Source organism: Triturus cristatus, chromosome 1_2 (genome assembly GCF_964204655.1).
Source record: "Triturus cristatus chromosome 1_2, aTriCri1.1, whole genome shotgun sequence".
NCBI lineage: Eukaryota > Metazoa > Chordata > Amphibia > Caudata > Salamandridae > Triturus > Triturus cristatus.
The window spans coordinates 55,110,313-55,130,954 of record NC_140580.1 but is presented as its reverse complement, the minus strand read 5'-3'; the positions used below and the strand labels follow the sequence as shown (position 1 = coordinate 55,130,954).

The 20,642-nt window shown below is 45.0% G+C and overlaps 1 long non-coding RNA gene across 1 annotated transcript; it reads left to right on the top strand.

The window, feature by feature from the left end:
* The first annotated feature begins 10,568 nt into the window (after window positions 1–10,568).
* On the top strand, window positions 10,569–11,456 carry LOC146866762 (uncharacterized). The gene is made up of 3 exons (XR_014965819.1): window positions 10,569–10,627; window positions 10,738–10,800; window positions 11,197–11,456. It is a non-coding gene; the product is annotated as an uncharacterized LOC146866762 (long non-coding RNA).
* Window positions 11,457–20,642: the final 9,186 nt, after the last annotated feature.

Below are 20,642 nucleotides of genomic sequence, written 5' to 3'. Positions count from 1 at the left end.
CGACTGGAACGTACTGGGGTGTAGGTACACGGGGGTATGACACGTACTGGGGTGGGGGTACGACTGGAACGTACTGGGGTGTAGGTACACGGGGGGTATGACACGTACTGGGGTGGGGGTGGGGCTCGAACGTACTGGGGTGTACATAGACGGTGGTACGACATGTACTGGGGTGGGGGTACGACTGGAACGTACTGGGGTGTAGGTACACGGGGGTATGACACGTACTGGGGTGGGGGTGGGGCTCGAACGTACTGGGGTGTACATAGACGGTGGTACGACACATACTGGGGTGGGGGTACGACTGGAACGTACTGGGGTGTAGGTACACGGGGGGTATGACACGTACTGGGGTGGGGGTGGGGCTCGAACGTACTGGGGTGTACATAGACGGTGGTACGACACGTACTGGGGTGGGGGTACGACTGGAACGTACTGGGTTGTAGGTACACGGGGGGTATGACACGTGCTGGGGTGGGGGTGGGGCTCGAATGTACTGGGGTATACATAGACGGTGGTACGACACGTACTGGGGTGGGGGTACGACTGGAACGTACTGGGGTGTAGGTACACGGGGGTATGACACGTACTGGGGTGGGGGTACGACTGGAACGTACTGGGGTGTAGGTACACGGGGGTATGACACGTACTGGGGTGGGGGTACGACTGGAACGTACTGGGGTGTAGGTACACGGGGGGTATGACACGTACTGGGGTGGGGGTGGGGCTCGAACGTACTGGGGTGTGCATAGACGGTGGTACGACACGTACTGGGGTGGGGGTACAACTGGAACGTACTGGGGTGTAGGTACACGGGGGTATGACACGTACTGGGGTGGGGGTGGGGCTCGAACGTACTGGGGTGTACATAGATGGTGGTACGACACGTACTGGGGTGGGGGTACGACTGGAACGTACTGGGGTGTAGGTACACGGGGGTATGACACGTACTGGGGTGGGGGTGGGGCTCGAACGTACTGGGGTGTACATAGACGGTGGTACGACACGTACTGGGGTGGGGGTACGACTGGAACGTACTGGGGTGTAGGTACACGGGGGTATGACACGTACTGGGGTGGGGGTACGACTGGAACGTACTGGGGTGTAGGTACACGGGGGTATGACACGTACTGGGGTGGGGGTACGACTGGAACGTACTGGGGTGTAGGTACACGGGGGGTATGACACGTACTGGGGTGGGGGTGGGGCTCGAACGTACTGGGGTGTACATAGACGGTGGTACGACATGTACTGGGGTGGGGGTACGACTGGAACGTACTAGGGTGTAGGTACACGGGGGTATGACACGTACTGGGGTGGGGGTGGGGCTCGAACGTACTGGGGTGTACATAGACGGTGGTACGACACATACTGGGGTGGGGGTACGACTGGAACGTACTGGGGTGTAGGTACACGGGGGTATGACACGTACTGGGGTGGGGGTGGGGCTCGAACGTACTGGGGTGTACATAGACGGTGGTACGACACGTACTGGGGTGGGGGTACGACTGGAACGTACTGGGGTGTAGGTACACGGGGGTATGACACGTACTGGGGTGGGGGTACGACTGGAACGTACTGGGGTGTAGGTACACGGGGGTATGACACGTACTGGGGTGGGGGTACGACTGGAACGTACTGGGGTGTACCTAGACGGGTGGGGGTATACATACACGGGGGGTACGTGTCGGACGTACGGGGGCTGGGGGGAGTGTTGGGCGCGTATGCGGGCACATGTCTCCATGGTTGCTATAGGAGTTCGGTGCGGACGGTGTTTTTTCCATACGGTTGTAAGCTCGGACGCACGGGATGGATCGTGATTCCTCGGTCGGACTTGGCTTTTCACGTTTGTAAGGTAAATCGTCCAAGGACGCGTCGGACACATTTTCCGACCCGAGGACGTGTGGGGAATGATTCCCAGTGCGGTTCGTATGGACTTTTTACCATGCGAATCGTGATTGCCAGTTCGTACGGCACTTGTACGATTCGAGTCGTACGGGGATATTTTTTACCGGATCGTGATCGGCACCTAAGTGTCCTTTGACAACTCCAGAGTGCTCCAAAATTTCCATAAAATAATTCAAATGGAGTTCAAATCTTCATAAAACGTATTCTTTTTAATAGTTCATCTTGTGTCCCAATTCGCAAAAAAATATTTCACAACAGCCAACACGTGTTTCGTTCGTACATATGCGTACTGTGACTTTCTCAAGGCTAACAAGTCAAATACTAGATTAAATGGCGACGTCCAAGTCAAGATAGGTTCAAAAATTTCACAAAGAGGCTGTATAAAGATGTCATCAATTCTAGTAAAATACAAAGCGGAATAAATTGTTGTCCATGTCGACCAAAATAAATCACCACACACCCACAGAAGTAAATGGGTCAATCAATCGCTCCATGGAAATCAAATTGGATCCATCAGTAGCGTAGCGCACTGGGATACTTATGGATCGAATTTGATTTCCATGGAGCGATTGATTGACCCATTTACTTCTGTGGGTGTGTGGTGATTTATTTTGGTCGACATGGACAACAATGTATTCCGCTTTGTATTTTCAATCATTGTAAAAAGGCTTTTTGCAATGTTTGTCCCTGTAACTACAGTCAACTTCTTTTTCTTAGGTAAAAACAAGAACAGATGCATCCTTTTAGGTCTCCTAACAGGTCAGTCCTTCTTCTGCTCTTCCGATGGTCCACAGAGCGCTCTGTGGGATGGTGGTAAAGTTTACTTTTGTAATGTTCAATAGCCAGTAGCCAGTGGGTGGGGTGACTCTTTGACACACCCTAACACATGGACAAAAAGTTCCCAGGGGCAACCTAACCCACCTGTCAGCACATCCTATTTGACTTATTTCAATCTTCCAAGAGTTCACTATTTTGAGATAAATCCAAGATTTCAGGTCCCTTCCAATACTGGGGCAGGAGAAAAAGAGTTCATCCACTGCTGTGTCTTGGAAAATGAGCAGTCCACTCCTAAGCTATGTCATGCAGGTTTTGGGACCAGCTCGCAGTCCTTCTTGGATGATGCCAGGCTGTCTGTAGTGTGTCCTGGGAACAATGGGCTTCATTCTCCCAGGCCTCAAATTACACTAAATGATTAAGGGACAGGCCTCACCCTTGCCCCTCAGAAGTAAATTAAAGATCTTTCCAGCTGCTCCTCCTGCTCTGACAGGTGTCACATACTTCGCACCCAGCCCATCCTGCCCAGCATGCCTAAGCCATTGTCGTGCTCTGGAAGCAGTTTTCATACCTCATTAAGGTCAAGCACTGGCAGAGGTAGCTGAAGGTAAGCTAATGCAATTCATCCTTCAGGAACTTTAGTCAGAGAAAAGGCAATTTTCTAAAAGTTACTTTTCATAAATATTTATTAAAACTCCAACTTCACAATTGATTTTGATTTTAATAAATAAGAAGGAAATCACAATGAGGGCTGTGTCTGCTCACACACCGCCGTAGGAATTACAATATCCCTTTCCACCTGCCCTTTCATTGCGTCTCACCCGTCATGAAAAAGCAGGTGGAAAGTGACTTTGGGGGCCCCTAGCAGGTCTCCTTACCCCCTGGCCATCTGTTATGGGACTTGGGGGGCACCTATAGTGCCCCCTTAAACATTCCCGCACCATGTTTTAAATGTGTTTATTGTCTATTGGGGTGAGTACTGCAGCCCACAGCAGACTCCGCAGTAGAAAATATGCACACTGCGACCACGGTGAAGGAGGTCGCAGTCAGGCAGTCTTGCTTCCACCACTGTGCCGGCAGACCAGAGTCTATTGGCATCATAATCAGGCCCTAAGTTTCTACATGTTCCAAGTTTAAATACTAGGCACCCTAACTTGTTGACTTCAATGCCTATTTAGGGGTAACTTACTAATATTAAAAAGGGATGTTTATGCCCTGTCAAAAGGGTTATTTTTACAAGTCGGACTGAATGTTTACACTGCAGCAGTCAGGATACGATAGAATCCCTTAAGCCATGTCACACTAGTATATGGCACAATAAGTGCTCAAGTCAAGAGGTGACATTTAACGTTCCATGTCATGGGTTTAGTTCCTAAACCATTTAGTGTGGCATTGCAAGAAAGTTAAAATACCACTCAAGAATGGCTTACTTTAGAGTCAGAGCACCTTTACTTGGCACACAATGTCAGCACCCAGTGTGCAGACAAATAAACAGCAAAAAATGGGGCATTTTCTCACAAAACTAGTGATATCTTTAAGGAGTGAGTGAATTTTCATAATTTATGCTCAAGACATTTTGTGAAATTCCTTGACACAGTGGTGGTATCTTGTCTCACTTTTCATCGAAGAACACAACTTGTGTAAAACATTCTCACTAGATACTGACACAAAATTTGAGCAGAAAGACAATTACTGTGCCAACAGTTTTCATGCTTATATCTTACAATACTTTTTATATGAGGTGCATACTCATGTAGAAAAAGTGTTTTGTGTAATTCAAAACAAGTCGCAAGTTTAACCAAGATAATTGAACTTTTGCCCAGGAGCAGTAGTACAGCATTATATTCACTGTGATAAAGATGGGGATCAAGGTACACTGGATGACATCACTACAATACATTTTAAGATACCGGATACAGCATGGAATTCATCTATTTTCAGCCCATACCCATTTGCTAAAAAGCATGCAGACATAGTCTGTTTATTCATGGGAGCATAGTTACAAGTAACTGCTACGATAGTCTCCAGACTTGACTATGGAAATGCACTATATGTTGGGCTACCTCAGAAGTTGACAAATAAACTGCAGATAGTCTTGAACGATGCAGCCAGGCTCATTTTTAGATTACCTAGAAGAACTCATGCTACCCCTCTGCTGAGTGAACTACATTGGTTACCCATTAGGCAAAGAGCCAAGTTCAAGGGTCTGTGTATTACACACAAAGTCCTTTATGGACACGCCCCGGAGTACATAAAAGAACGTGTACTTAAATACGTGCCGGGACGAGTGCTGCACTCAGCAGAAGCCAGTAGACTAATATGTCCTCGTTTTAACCTCGCATCGAAAGGAGGCAAAGCCGTTTCGATCCTCCTGCCCCAACTTTGGAATCAGTTACCCGGAGAGCTTCGGAAGGAATCTAGACTTCTCCCCTTTCATGGAAAACTTAAAACCCTTCTCTTCAGAGAAGCGTTTGATCTGGTGTGAATTCTTTTAGCATCCAAGGACCTAGCCTGTTTCCGTGGTCTTGTTTCTTCCTCTGTTTGAGCGCTATGAGACCTGCCGGTATATATGCGCTATACAAGATTGAATTAACAATAACAAGTAATCCTGCAGCACATTGAACTGCTTTGGTGGTTAAATCCTCTTCTTCCTTGTCTAGTCCCTCCATATGTGCCCATTTCTTTTTGCTTGAAAATCAAAGTAAAAGTAATGGATGAGATGCTCTTTTCTGTGTCTTGGACAGAATCAGACCCTGGACAAAAGATCTCATGAGATGGAGCGCTTTCGTTTTTAGTGATAACATCCCCATGATGCAAGGTTGGGGAGTTTCAACCAACTGCCAACCTAAGAACGCCAACAAATGGCCTGCAACCCGATCACAGAAATGTGATAAAAGACTGCAATCTCAGCATGTGTACCAGAAATAGTGATTGCCATCTGAACATATAGTGCAGGTAGATCTGTTTGCTGGGTTCATTTTATGACAGATGTCAGGTATAATATTGGCTCTCATCAAACAGTGTATACGTTAGAAACGGTGTCACTAGAGACCTGTTTGGAGTTTTTACAGGCTCTGTTCCATACTGTGACCCAGATTTGCTAACACTTGGTGCCAGGTTTGTGTCACTTTTGTGACGCAAACTCGGTGCAGAGTGTTATAGTGGGATTTACTGTCCAATGCAATCCACAATTTGTTTGGAAAGTATCCCTTAGTTGCGCAAAATTGTACTTTGACTACTTTGTGCCATTGGAACATTCTGTGGTTGGTACATGAACATTCTCATGCAACCACCTTGGGTTTTAACTCAACTCCAACGAAGCAGGAGTAATAATATGAAATGTTTTAATTTCTACTTATTTTTCCAACTTTGCAATTGTGTTGCATTGTACAGCACACAGACAAAGTGAGAAAGTGCTGAAGGAAAGATTTTGTGGTAGAATGGTCCCCTTCTAGAGCAAATTATGCTTCAGAGAATGCACACACCCTCACATGATGGCATAGCCAAAAATGTCCACCAGTGTTGGGTGACAGAAAAAAATGCACCACATCTTAGGGCCTGATTGCGATGTTGGCTGGAAAGGCTCCTAACGGCATTCACATTTTCCTAAACAGTATCGGAACCTATGTTTCCAACTCGGACCGTCCAACACAAAAAGGCTGTTGGAAACTGACCTCAGGATGAAGGGGGGCCTAGCAAGCCCTCCTTCATCCTGAGTCCTCTGGTTGGGGGTCGTGGGGGTATCCAAGGGGCCCCCGTAGAACCATGCACAGTGTGACAGGCACCATGGGGAGCCTGCCACAGGGTGCAAAGATTTCCGCAACCACCCCTTTTTTCAATATGAGCCTGTGTTGTCTGTCAGAACACAGGCTCCCATTGAAGTCAATGGGAGACTTTCTGAACTGTGTTCGAAAGCATCATAATCAGTCAGTCAGAACCTCCAACCGTGAGTCGGTTGGAACAAAATCTGACATCGTAATCAGGCTCTTGGTAGATATGGAACTTTTCTTCTAACTCCTTTTGCTGCAAGGCAAAAGAGCATTTTTGGTTGCTGCCCTGCTTTGTGTCAAATATTAGTATATTTGGGACTCAGTCATATGCATTGTTCATTGCATCTGATTGAGGCTCGCTGTCATCCTCGCCTGTTGTAGCATCCGCAAGTTGGCTGGTAGCTGTGGGAATCCCCAGCTGACAACACCTTAGGAGATAGAAGATGTTTACCATTGATGGACAGTGTCATGCCAGTTACTAGCTCTTGGTCTTCAGTCCTGAACCAATCTACTACATGCAGGAGTACCACAACCTAATAATACGTTACAAAGTTAGGAGCCTCTTCTTAAGGTAAAAAATACCCGTAAGGTAAGACCAATTTAGGTAATATAATGCTGGCTGAACCATTAGTCAATAAAAGGGCTTAATGTATCTTTGTGGAAAACCAATGTAACTTGAAAGACATACAATAGTTTGAGAAGTAAAAATATTTTGGTTTAAACAATGAGACCTATTGGGGACAAGGGGACCCTACTCTAAATCACATGAATCAGATTACCCTGGCCAGTGCCCCCATTATGTTTCTATTGTCGACATATTTGTTTTCATGGACACTAACCCATACCCTCAAATATCTAATTGGCTAGTGTTATTCTCTGATAGGAGAGTTAGACAACTAGGGCAAACAGGTAGAAGATACAGACTGATTTCCTCCCAGTTAACTGCAGTTTGGACCACATTTCAAACTCTTTACAGGAACTGATGTGGCAGGGATTTTCATATACAGCAGTGTAGCATTTTGACTGTGGGGTAACTGTACAAGGGGCCAAGGCACAAGCTCACAGGCCCGGAGACAAGTGCGGGCTGGACAGACCGGTCAGGGGCAATGGCCAACGATGGCTGTGTTTTGAATTTTTGGAGGTCTCCCATGGGCAACAGTGATTGGTTGCCATGGGATCGGCGGGGTGACCTGGGTGATCATCAGAGACAGCAGCACAAGTTAATTAATGAGCAAAGCTACCTGATTGCCCTGTCTCTGCTAGCTGCCCCTGAGGACCACAGCACCGGATTTCTTCTTTTACCCACAGACCCATCCCTATATTGAGGCCACTGGGTGATGTGCCTTTTTTGATCATTAATTTAGGTGGAAGAGGAGTCGTGTTGGTGGGGGAGGAGTCGTGTTTGGCCACAAAACAGGTAGACAGTCTTGGCATCAAGAATATAAGTGCGAACGAATTCAGGATGTAATCTTTTTAAAGCCTTTAGCTCAAGCCGAGGCAGGGGTACAATGGTCTTTATATGAAGGCTGAGAACATGCGCTACTGCGATTGTCCATAACCGGCCAGCTTACTTCATTACACGGCCCTGGGGATACTGGGGGATGGTGGCTGCGCCAGGGGTCCAGGGTATGGCCTGGATGTCAAGGCCCATCTCCCAATGGGTGCCAGGGGGGATCCTTCTATCGGGTTGCCTCTGGCATGGTTGTTTGGGGGACCAGCTGTCATGCTGGCCCAAGCTCCCTCTGTCTTGAGGGGGCAGGTGAGATCACCTTGTAAAGGACAACTTATTGGTTGACCAGCAGGGGGGTCATCCAAGTCAAATGTATCAGTCGATGTCTGTTTTGAGATATGACCGGGTCGCTGTGGTCCTCCACCTGTTGCTGTATTCCCAGTAAGTCTGTAATATGTTCCTCTCATGTTCGCTATTTAATGCATGCTAGTGGTTACACCTTTAACATAAAAAAGACTTCCTTTGGTGTTCTACTCCTTCTTGCCTGCTCACTCTAGCAATCCAAAAACTGCGCCACACACACATACAGAAAGGAGTCTGGTCGTAGACCCAAAGTTTAAACCACAAAATTGTGAAAAATATACATCTAATTTATTTTTTGTATATTAAAAACATTACATAATAAAACATGAATTAAAAATATTAACAGAACATGTTTCATATATAATACTAAAAACAAAGTTTCGAATTGACATATCAATACATATCATACAGGATGATTTCTTCAGTTCTGTGAGCCTCAGCAATACACATTTCCTTGGTTCACATTTCTACTAAGGGGCCGATTCCGATCCGGGTAGGAAGGGCACGAACGCTATCCGGCCGGAAAAACTACTCACCATACGCGTGTTTTCCGCCCGACTTGTACAGCTGTACGAGCGAGCAAGTACGATGCGAGCTACATGAAATTCACCAACCGACTCGTTTCCGGGTCCGACCCGCTCCGTACGTCTCGGTCGTAAGCTAACCGTGGCGTGCAATGGATGCAGTTCAAGACCGAGCCAGTACGATGCACGCGTCAGAGAGCCTATGCGAGCCGGAGTGTCCGGCTCGCAAATCGTCCGGGTGGTTGACTTTGGGGGTCCACGTCAGACCCCCTGTCACCCGCAGCCCTACGACTCGGACACAGGGGGAGACCCATGGGTCTCCCCAACACAGGCATGTACGGTGCGAATGGCACCGACGCGTACTTACTGTAGGGGGTGCACTTGTCCGCGACGTACCCATTCAGTCAATGGGAGCCCATGTACGCTTAATACGACCGACCCCCATTGACTTCTATGGGAGTCCGACCGAACCGAGTCCGACAGCATACGTCTGCATCGTACTCGCTCGGTTGGACTGCAGGACTCTGGCTCAGTCGGAAAACACTCCGGATCTGGCTCGTTCGGAGTGCTTTCCGACCCGGATCGGAATCGACCCCTCAGTGCTCATTACTCTTCTGTTGTCTTACTTTGACATTTTTAACATACTTTTTTTCTTTTATTACTTTCCTTCTAACTTCTGTTTTTTTATTACACTAGCCTCTAAACTTTGAAACTCCATTAGGAGCAATAGGAGCTCCTTATTACATGGCTCTCGTTTTGCCAAACTACGGATATTTGTTATATATTGTTTACCCTCTCTAAGGACTAATCACTTAAGAAAGCACATGTATATTACTAGTGTATGTATAAGTGTGTTTAGCCGCATCTGGAAATGTACACATTCAGAGATCGGTGTACCGTGAGTTCGGGAACGATTGATTTAGTGTCAGTGATAACCAATGCCAATAAATAGGCATTACTGTTATTTACAATTTGGACAATTTATTGTTGGGCGGTTTTCTGAATGTAGGATTATCGTATTATGCTAAAATGGCACTCATACTCCTATACGTCACTGAGATAGAAGAAGTCTAACGAACATGAATGTGTACATACTGATCAAAGATGACGCCTGTGGTGCATGCTGTCGGGAGCACGGGTGAGTTAGATACGATATTTCAGACTTACTATTACAAGATGGCACTCTTTTTGCGTCATTGAGATAGAAGACATCTAATGATCATGAGTGTATTTATACTGAAGTAAGATGGCCCCAGTGGTGCTCCCCGCAGGGAACACGTGTTGAGTAGGATGCGGTATTACGGACAGGTAAGAAGGGGTGATTGCTCGTTTGATGTACGGTATGCACATGCTGGACTGCATACTTATGGCGCAGTTTAGAAGGATTTTAGTTGATTACTGTGGTACTATGGTATCGGGTTATCACGTAACGAAGTACTCAACCAAGGCGACTGGCCCGCAGCTATTTTCGGCTGTCCTGTCATTGTGGCATTTAAACTTTTATTGTTTCGTACATTTTGGTTTACTACTTTGCTGTGACATAAATGGGTGATTCTAAAGTTAGTTGACTTATGACCATACGTAAACTTAGAATGTTTTCGATTACTTGGGGTCACTACGTGGTTTAAATATTAGGATGTGTTCTAGTATATTTGACTGAAAACATTTTTCTTTAATGGATACCTTTGGGGTAGATATTACTGCTTTTACTCATCCTTTGTTTGCACCAGGTCAGCCATTCATGATTTGATACAGCTTATTACGCGCTTTAACCCCATATGACTCAGACGCTTACTTCATGATGAACGGAATTTATCCATGTACACACAGCAATATAGGTGAGACTTTTTCTTAATATATTGAAGCTTAGACTTAAGCTAACAACATTTTACTTTTGTTGTCATGCCCGGCCTCATTTGGATGTCCTTTTTTCTTTTCTTGATCCTAGATAACTTTTTTTAGAACTATTTCAAGGGGATACTTTTCATTTGATGCCTACGAAACTTGCGAGGTAAGGCAAGTTAATTAATGATGTTGTGAGATCTTTTAGATGTAAGTCATAAAGAATCTCAGAATCAGTTTGAAAATATTATTTTAATTTGGGTTGTTTACATATACAGGTTTTGGAGTACTTAATACACTACGATTAGTAGTGTCTACCTTTTGAATTTTACAGAAAGCTACAAGCAGAGGGACTTTGGATTTTATGGTGAATATACCTAGCTTAGATACCGGTTTCCCAATTTGAGGTACATGTTTCTGCTCTCTTATAGGCACTACTTGGTGAATTATTATTTGACAGAGGTAGTGGCCTTCCTTTCTCACTGGCAGAAATAACTTTTTCCCCTTATACTTGCGATTTTATTTTGCAAGCTTACGGGTAACTTTCAATTTCTTGGTATTGCAGCCCTGAAGAAGTCTACTGTGCATTATACTGCACGACGAAACACGTGTTGGCGGTTTTTCTGCAATTAAGAACATAAAGATCAACCTTTGTTTAGAGAAAAGACCTACCTGGCTGAATTGTGATGTGAAATTTACAAATAAAAACTGAACCTGGACCTGCATCAAGAGTCTGATGCATACTACAAAAGATTGAAAGTGTGCTCAGGGGGATTTTGTATTTGTTTATTATTCCCCTCAACTGAGGAGATCAATAAGGTTGAAGTGGTAACCAATCTTTTCTCCCTTTGAAGCACCGAGTATTTGGATATTTGTTGTTATACCGAGCCCTAAAATTATTGGGCGCCCTAGGAAATGTTTCCTGGTTACCAAAGCATTTTAGTATAACTCAGAAATGGTACCTACCCTCAAGATCAGGAAATGTAAGTTTGAATACTCCTGACGTCTGTTTGTAAATCAGTCGTCCTTCGCATATGTTTTAAAATGAGTAGGGTATGTCTTTTCTGCCTTTAATCAATTAGGGCTACAAGATATAAAAGGGGTTATGTGGGAAAGAATACGAAAAGACTGTTATAATTAAACAAGTCATATCCCTATGTTCACAAAGTTTCTAAGCTACCATAACCGTGCATTTAAAGTTTTAGTACATTTTATCTAAATTTATGTTTCCACTTGAGTATTAGCGGTGGAAAGTTCATGTGGCCAGGGCCACCCTTGTTTATTCTTAGTGCATGGTTGGTATCGCCCTTTCTCCCGAATGAAATAAGTAAGAGCTCCTTTCAAGTAATATGAAAAAAAACCAAAAAGCCAAGATTCAAGGACCAAAAGTACACAGCTCCCTATAAGCAAGTAGACCCCGTGACCCTTGTTGATGGCTAGTATGTTGAGTTGTTGTACCTCGAGCCGACAGAAATTCCGCCCACGCCCTCAAGACAATCCTTAAATTACTCAGTCCGGCGTTCTCTCGCGTCGCCGGGCGCACTCTAAAACCTGGTTGAAATGGGTTTCCTCTCCCCGCTCTTTCTTTTATATTCTCCCCGCTCTTTCTTTTATATTGTTTCTCGTGCTAATTAGATAGTTTATTGAAAACAGGCGAGGTCACGTTTCTCACGCCTCGCATTCTACTGCACACTCTGTACTCTTGGTAATCACCTGAAGACTACAATATCCATCAGCCCCTGGTATGGGAAATCGAAAACGTGGAATGCTCCTTGCAAACACGGAGCTTTGTATATTTTACATTGTGTTAAATCCACATTACCTAAGAAAAGCGAACCCGTACTGGCCACATATGATAGCAATTGTGTGTGTGTCACCCAGACATATCAATAGCAGATAAATTGAAAATAATGAAAATGGTAAACCGCAACGCCCTATCTGAGAGCGTGCACAGTGTTATTACTAATATTCTCAAAAAAAGGGAAGGGAGCAAAAAATGTCACCCAGGCCTAGTCTAAAGGTCGCATGGTATTTCTAAATACGCTCTCAGTATTGCTAAACGTACCCTACCAATGAATGAAAGGCACTCCTAAATTGAAATTACATGATTTTATATGTATTTTTCAATATTGATCAAACAAAGTTCCGCACCCTCTCAGTATTAATAAACCTACACTGCCAAGGATTGAAAAACCCTGTTAAGTTGAACATAAATGGACCAAGGTTACGTAATAAAGGTCACCCAATCTTCCTTGCTGTTCAAACCTTTGTTTGCGCCGCCTGCAGCCTTGGTTTTAAACGAGCGCGCAGCAGGTTGTTACCCTTCATATGCTTTGTTTTATATATGGGAGGCCGTCACAGAGGCTAGAATCGCCGGGACTGCGAGGACCAGGGTGCTTGTTGCTCAGTTTACCCTGCACACCTGCATTCTCTTCCTGGCCCCGCCTCCATCTACTACTTCACCTCTCGCGGCCCCTGCTCCGCGGGTGCCGCTCGCTGCCTTGATCGTGGGATGCTGTGGACTCGGTCCCTTGCCTGTTTGAGCTACTTGTGCGAAGGGGACGCTGCGCTGAACTGGGAGGCCGTCACAGAGGCTAGAATCGCCGGGACTGCGAGGACCAGGGTGCTTGTTGCTCAGTTTACCCTGCACACCTGCATCCTCTTCCTGGCCCCGCCTCCTTTCTCCCGGTCATCCCACTTTCCACCTATATCGAGGGTCCCGCCCACACGCGCCAGCGGGACGCGCGCGGGACGTAGCCCGGGGCGAAGACCGGGCAAAGAGCGGGCCGTTTGAGGCCGTACGAGGCTGGGCTGGCCTCCCCCCCTGGTTGATAATCTTTGTAAGGCAAATATAATGGCCACTGGATTGCTGCGGACGGGCACTAAGGGGTGCAACGTTATGGGGACATTGGACAACTTCATAACTCGTGCGAGCAACGTTCTGGCCTATGAGATCGCCGCCACAGAACGTAGATTATCCCTTGATCCATTACTAGGGAAAAGATCCTCATTGGGAGCTATCGCGCTTGCACCCTCTCCCGATAATTCTGAGCCCCCCCCAACAAGTGGTCAAATAGATGAGGCATTGATAAGGGACTCACCCCCCTTCGTTGGTTCTACCTTAGCTAATTCGTTCCTTTCTGGGTCTACTCAGGGTGATAATCATGCCCCCGCACCTACTGTTAATTGTCCTAAAACAAGGTCCATGGTTGACCGTTCTGTTAGAAGGAAAAATACTGGGATAAATCCCCCAGTCATAAAGGGCAAGAAACAAGAGGGTGCTATAATGACATATCCCTCTAAAAAAAAACAAAAAATATTAGCTCCCAATCCTGCTCACAATACCTCTATGCGAAGTACAGATCCACAAAATATCCCGAGCCAGGACCCCGATACACTTACTATCCCTACAACTACAAGTGAGGAAGCTTTGGGGGTGTCGCTTCCCAGTGACTTTTTGGGACAAAATGGCTGATGTAATTGACGGAAGGTTGTCCCCTCTAGTCAGGCGCCTTTCTGCTTTAGAAGCGAAATTAGCATCATTAGTTGAAAAGATTCAACCTGACATTGCACTTGCAGTATATCCAGCCGCGAAAACATCTAGCAATTATCCGACTACATTGCCCTCTAACACGCCTAGCAAAAGGATTACATCGAATATTTCTCAGTGTAATCTAGTTGTGGAATATAAGGGAATTAGCTCCTATCGAGAATGGTAGACCTCTCCCTCCCGCTCCTCCACACCAGACTATTGCTCCCACCATAGCTGGCAGCCTTGTAGATCCCCTAACTCAGCTTCCTCCTCCTCCTCTGATTAATCTTAGACCTAACACTCTCCCCAATATTAAGATCCTCCCGAGACTCGATCTCCCGCCTGATTGTAGTCCATATGTTGTTCTCCTCACAGGTGTACCCGAACTCCCGAAGGATAGAGCCGAACCTTATCTATCACTGAAGTTTAAGGCAATACACTGGATGAACACACATAGACCCTTGCCATCCACTTTGAATGGGGAAATTCTGATGGTTCGAAGAGTTTCCTGGGTGGGTCGGGGCCCGAAGAATATAAGGGGAGACTGTATAGTTGTAACCTTTAGAGATCCAAGGGTGTCAAAATATGTGTTTGAGGGGGGATGGGCTGACATTGCTAATGGAATACATACCTTTCCCCTTTCACACTTTTATCCCCTAGGATCACTTACCTATAAGAGGGACATAGCTAATGTGCAACTAGGTAGAGAGAGACTGGGCTTTGGCCAAATCGGAAATCAAGAGGCTGATACATATCCGTTACAGTTCAACATACCCTGCCACAACAGGTTCAGTCCATTGGACTGTATAGATTGACTGAAGCCTAACCTAGCTCAAGGGCCTGCTGTGATATTATCGATGGAGCTAACCCCGAGTTTGGTTATTCCCCCATATCCCTTGGTACCTCTGGGTTATGATAATAGGAAATTCTGGGATGGTGGCCATGACCTAACCTTAGGGGGAAAATACCTAAGACCCCCTTCGCTAACCTTGGATTATCAAAGATTAGGGGAATTTAGGCCTATTATGGGAAAGGTTGATGGCCAGGGCATCTCTCCCATTCTGACCTCGACCGTGTACAAGGATGGACAATCTGTAAAAGGGCCAAAAAATCGAGTTACGGTGAGGCCAATGGACTTAATTTCTCCTAAGCCAGCTGTGCCCTGTTCCCCTACCCATCTTATTAACACGCCTCACCCTCTTCCTCCCATAGATTTGGGACCAAGATATATCATTGGGGACAGTTTAGCTATCCCCTTGGGTATCACTCCAACCCCCAGTATGGCTCATTCTGGTAACCCCACTACCAATCAGGTTGTGGGGTTAAATATTCTATCCTGGAATGTGGCAGGTCTGACACGCCTGCTTGAACTCCCCGATTGGGGGGAATTCATTGATGGCTATGATATCTGCCTATTACAGGAGACCTGGGCACTGAGGCCTTACCACCGTGTAGGGTTCGCTACCTTTTGGGAACCCGCGGTAAGGTCAAAAAAGGGCAGACCGTCGGGAGGGATGCTTATCTGGGTCCGAACTCATTTGGGATATGACTTTAAAAAAATATGTACTGACTCCCCGGATATCATGTGCTTAGCCATGTCCTCTCAGGATAGCCAGGTGCTGAACCTGATAAATATATACTCCCGCCCAGTGAGCTATGGCCAATTGTCTCCCACTCTGGTCAGCCTAGAGGCCTTTCTGAGTACGATTACTAATCCTGAGCATCTTGTAATCGGTGGAGACTTCAATTGCCACCACGAACCATTGAACGGGCTAACCATGCCTGTATCACAGGAGGAGGATCAAGTATGGGATATACCATCACCCAATACTTACCCCACAAAGGCCTGGACGCCATTGGTTCTACAACTCACACAAATCACACTCACCTTTTCGGTGAGAGCATGTAATGGCAGGTTTCCCCTTGATAGCCCAGGTAACTCAACTTTCGAAAGAAATGGGCAATCCTCCATTATTGACTACATTATGATTAGTATGGGACTGTGGCCAAGGATCTTGAACTTTGAAGTTATTAAACGCCATGAAAGTGACCACAATCCCATAGTCGTAACTATGGAGGGTTTTATTACCTCTCTTATTACCGCTAATGACTTACTTACCGTAGTACCTCTGACTACTACTGGTGGAGCACGGAGAATTAGATGGGAGAAGATTGCTCAATCTGAAAGTGATCTTAGTGCAATTTACTCCGAGATTTATCCTCTCCTAGAGAAAACAATGGGAGAATCTAACATATTTGAGGGTTACGCAAACACTGAACTATTCGGAACTACCCACACTGAACTTTGCGCCATCCTTGGGACCCACTTTAGTCGAGCTATTAGGACTAGGTTAGCACCCACGAGGGGGAAGTCTACTTGGTTCAATAAATCGTGTAGGGAAGCAAAGTTATTGCTCCTGACAACCCTCAAGAATGGCAATACGTTAGAAATTAAGGAAGCAAGGGCTTCCTTTAAGAAAATCTCCCATGAAGCAAAAAAAGATTGGGAAACGACTAGATGGGAGGAGATCTCATTTGCACTGAAGAATAGGGACCTTAGATCCTTCTGGAATCTAGTTAAGACAGGATCATCAGCCCCTAACCAAGCACTCCAGCCCAATCTCGGGGAAGAAATCTGGTGCAGTTACTTTAAAGATCTGTATGCCTCTAACGCACCAGTAGCGAATACACCCCCCCTTTGCTCCTATGCCCGCCTACTTACCATTCCGGGGCCGGCTGAGATGTGCACCCTCAGTGAGGTTAGAGTGGCTCTTAGCAAAGTATTGCCTAATAAAGCCCCCGGCTTAGATAAGATCCCAGGAGACCTTTTCAAAAGCGAACCTGATATCTGGGTCCCATATCTCTATGGCCTTTTTAATGCAATCCTAGGTGGAATGCCGTTACCATCTACATGGGCCGGAGCCGAGATAATACCAATTCACAAAAAGGGCTCCCCACTCGATCCGGCTAATTATAGGCCTATTAGCCTAATCGATGTAGCTCAGAAGATCTTCGCTCGCATCCTCTTAGGGAGACTCCAGACCTGGATGGTGGATTCTAACATCTTGACTCCCCTACAAGTGGGCTTTAGAGCCAAGATGTCAACCGTGGACCAATTGTTTAGGCTGCAAATGATCCACTGGAAAACTATTACTCTAGAAGGGGGCAGTCTTTATCTCACGTTCGTTGACTTAAAGTCTGCCTTCGATATGGTGGACCGAAGTCAGCTTTGGGAGCTATTAAAGGAGATGGGAGTACCCCTTTATCTTTGCGACCTACTAGAGCGACTCCACAAAGATACCTTTGCCAGGGTCAGGTTCGGATTAAAGGGAGAACTCACGCACCCATTTGGGGTTGAAAAGGGAGTAAGGCAGGGGTGTGTCCTAGCCCCAACCCTTTTTGCCCTATTTTTAAATGGGCTCGTTGAGGATATTCTTGCCCTAAGAGACATAGATGCCCCCAAGTTGGCGGTAGGAAAATTCCTGCACTAATGTTTGCAGACGACACCTTGCTCCTCTCCAGGACTCCCATGGGGATGGGAAGAGTCCTGGACGGTTTTGCATCCTTTTGCAGGAAAAGGAATTTAGTTATTAATGTAAGTAAAACTAAATATATGGTGTTCCATGCAGATACCACCAACCACCCTACCCCTAAACTGGACGGCCAGCCGCTAGAACGGGTCACAACATTTGACTATCTGGGCTTGACCCTCAATAATAAAATGACCTGGGGCCCCCAGATCTCTAAAGTAAATTTAAAACTTGTCCAACTAACCGGGGGCATCTCTAAGATGCTCAAAAATAGCCACCTAAAATTGATCAGCCCACTTGTAGAGATCTATAAAACCCAGGCCAGGGGTGTTGCAGCTTACGGAGCAGAATTATGGGGCCATACCCCCTCCCCGATTTTACTTAAGTCAGAAAATAATTTTTTTAGAAACATATTTGCACTCCCAATGAGTACTCCTATGCAGCCACTCAGGATGGACTTAGGCATCCAACCGATTACGGATATGGTTGCCTCTAGACCAGTAATGTATTGGCGCCGCCTATGGAGTACTCCTGAATTGATAAATTTTCAGGAGGAATTGAAGTCTATTTTGTTGATCCCAATGGCAGGTGCCATCCCTTGGCTAGCTTACATAAAGAAATTACTAAGGGAGATAGGGAGAGAAGACCTCTGGCTCTCTCCTGAGCATGCATGCCTTTCTCTTTCAAAGAGATCTTTGGCAAAAATTCTGGAGGAACGAAACCTGACCCACCTTATTCAATCTGCTACTACAGCAAATTTGACCTCTGTTTTTCTTGAGGTCAAAATTAGTTACAAATGTAAGCCTGTAATAGATTTGATTCACCCAGTTATGGCCAAAAAACTCTTTCTACAATTTAGGCATGGCTCCCTCCCGCTCTTTTCGAGAACAAATAAGTGGCCTGGCTCAGTTTGGCAATCCTGCCCTGTTTGTGGTGCTTCTGAAGAAACTGAGGCACACGTTATTTTCTTGTGTCCGGCATACATAACACCTCGCAGAATATGGATAATCCAACTAGCTAAGAATATAGGGGCTAGACACTGTATGGAACTTCACAGGTTGCTAAAGTATGACACCTCCCCTTTATATGTTACTGTGATTGCCAAATTCCTCTTCTCAATGTGGCTAATTAGAAGAAAATTGTTACCCCACTAAGGCAATTTTGGTGTTATTATTCTTATTTTATCAACCGTTCTTATCCTATGCAATGATGAACGTGTTTTATTAGACTAAAGTTTTATTAATTTTAATAACTGTTGATATTATATCATGTTTTTTTATGCACTTTTATGGCTAAAAGCCGAAATAAAGTTTTCTGACTGACTGACTGACTGTATCCAACATGCAGATATCCCATTGTTCCTGCTTCTTTCTTTTCATATCTACATTGCCACCACGTCTGTTAGTTTTAATCTTTTCTAAAATGTACCATCTCAAGTCATCACATTTGTGATTGAGTTTTGAATAATGATCTGTGAGGAGAGCATTTTCCTTCTTAGTCCGAAGGGCAGACTTATGTTCTACTATACTGATTAATTATAACAGTCTTTTCGTATTCTCTCCCACATAACCCCTTTTATATCTTTTAGGCCTAATTGATTAATGGCAGAAAAGTCGTACCCTACTAATTTTAAAACTTATGCGAATGGCGACTGATTTAAAAACAGACGTCAGGACTATTCGAACTTACGTTTCCTGATCTTGAGGGTGGTTTCATTTCTGAATTGACCCTAGATGTGGGGGGAGGAAATATGAGTAGCAAAATCATTGATGTAGTCTCACAAGAAATTTTTATACCTCGTAGATTTCACACCGGATAGGGTCAAACTGAAGAGAGTAGCAGACTCCTCACTTAGGACCCTGTATCAAGTATCCCTGCAGTAATACCATCAGAGGTTTTGGCAACAAAGTTTGCCTACGGTGACGAGGAAGGTATAGTAGGATAAGGAGAAGAGGATGTGGGTCATCCCTTTCTGTCTGCTATAGAGGGGGGAAGGAAATACAGTGTACTGCAACCCCAAAGGGTGATTATTACAGCTTCAACTGATCATGGAGACAAGGTGTTGAAACAGTTGTGAATGATATGATTCAAAGCAATTGCTCAAACATATTCCTACTAACTAACATACATGTAGGAGTTTAAGAGATAAATCATTATTTTCATTTTCTAGGAGTCACCGCAGCCCATAAGCCTGGGGTTCCTACTTTCTAATAAAATAAACATCATATAATAGAAGGGTTCTATTCATTGGATTATAAGGATGGGGTACCAATGTCCATAAGATCCATGCGGGTGAACAAACACCATAGAATAGGATGCCGGTGTCTAGTGTAAATAATAAAGGGATGATGAGATGGGGTCTATGAAAATGGTTGGTATGGATGTTTGTATGTTTGTATGTTGCTGGCAAGGAGTCTTGGGTTGCATGCTCTTCATTAGGCCCTTAGTTCAGGAAATATATATATATATATAGTCTATTATATACTTTGATGTGTTTTTATTTAGAAAGGATTGTAGAATGTTCTATACAAGCAACTGATGTTGTAGTATATATCTGATATGTATCTAGCAAGCAACTAATGTAGTAGTATATATCTAGTATTTGTGGTATGGATATTTATTCATATGTTGTATGACACAGGTTTAGGACCAATTACATAGAAGGCCGCAAACGTCACATGTTGTGGTTTTGAAAAAGATGGTTTAAATGAGCTGGTTTCCATCGAAACGTGTCGACCCTGTGTTTTCATAATCTGTGTAGTGGCTGGAACCCCAGATAGAAAAGGAGATACAATCTATTTGGCTACAGTCAAACATTTCTTCAAACACGTATATGGATTGTCTATGACAAAGAGTATTGTCTTGCTTTGTACTCTCTATTGTACCCTGTATGGTAGTGTATATTTTTGTGGTCCCCCATTCTGTATATGATATGTCAATTTGAAACTT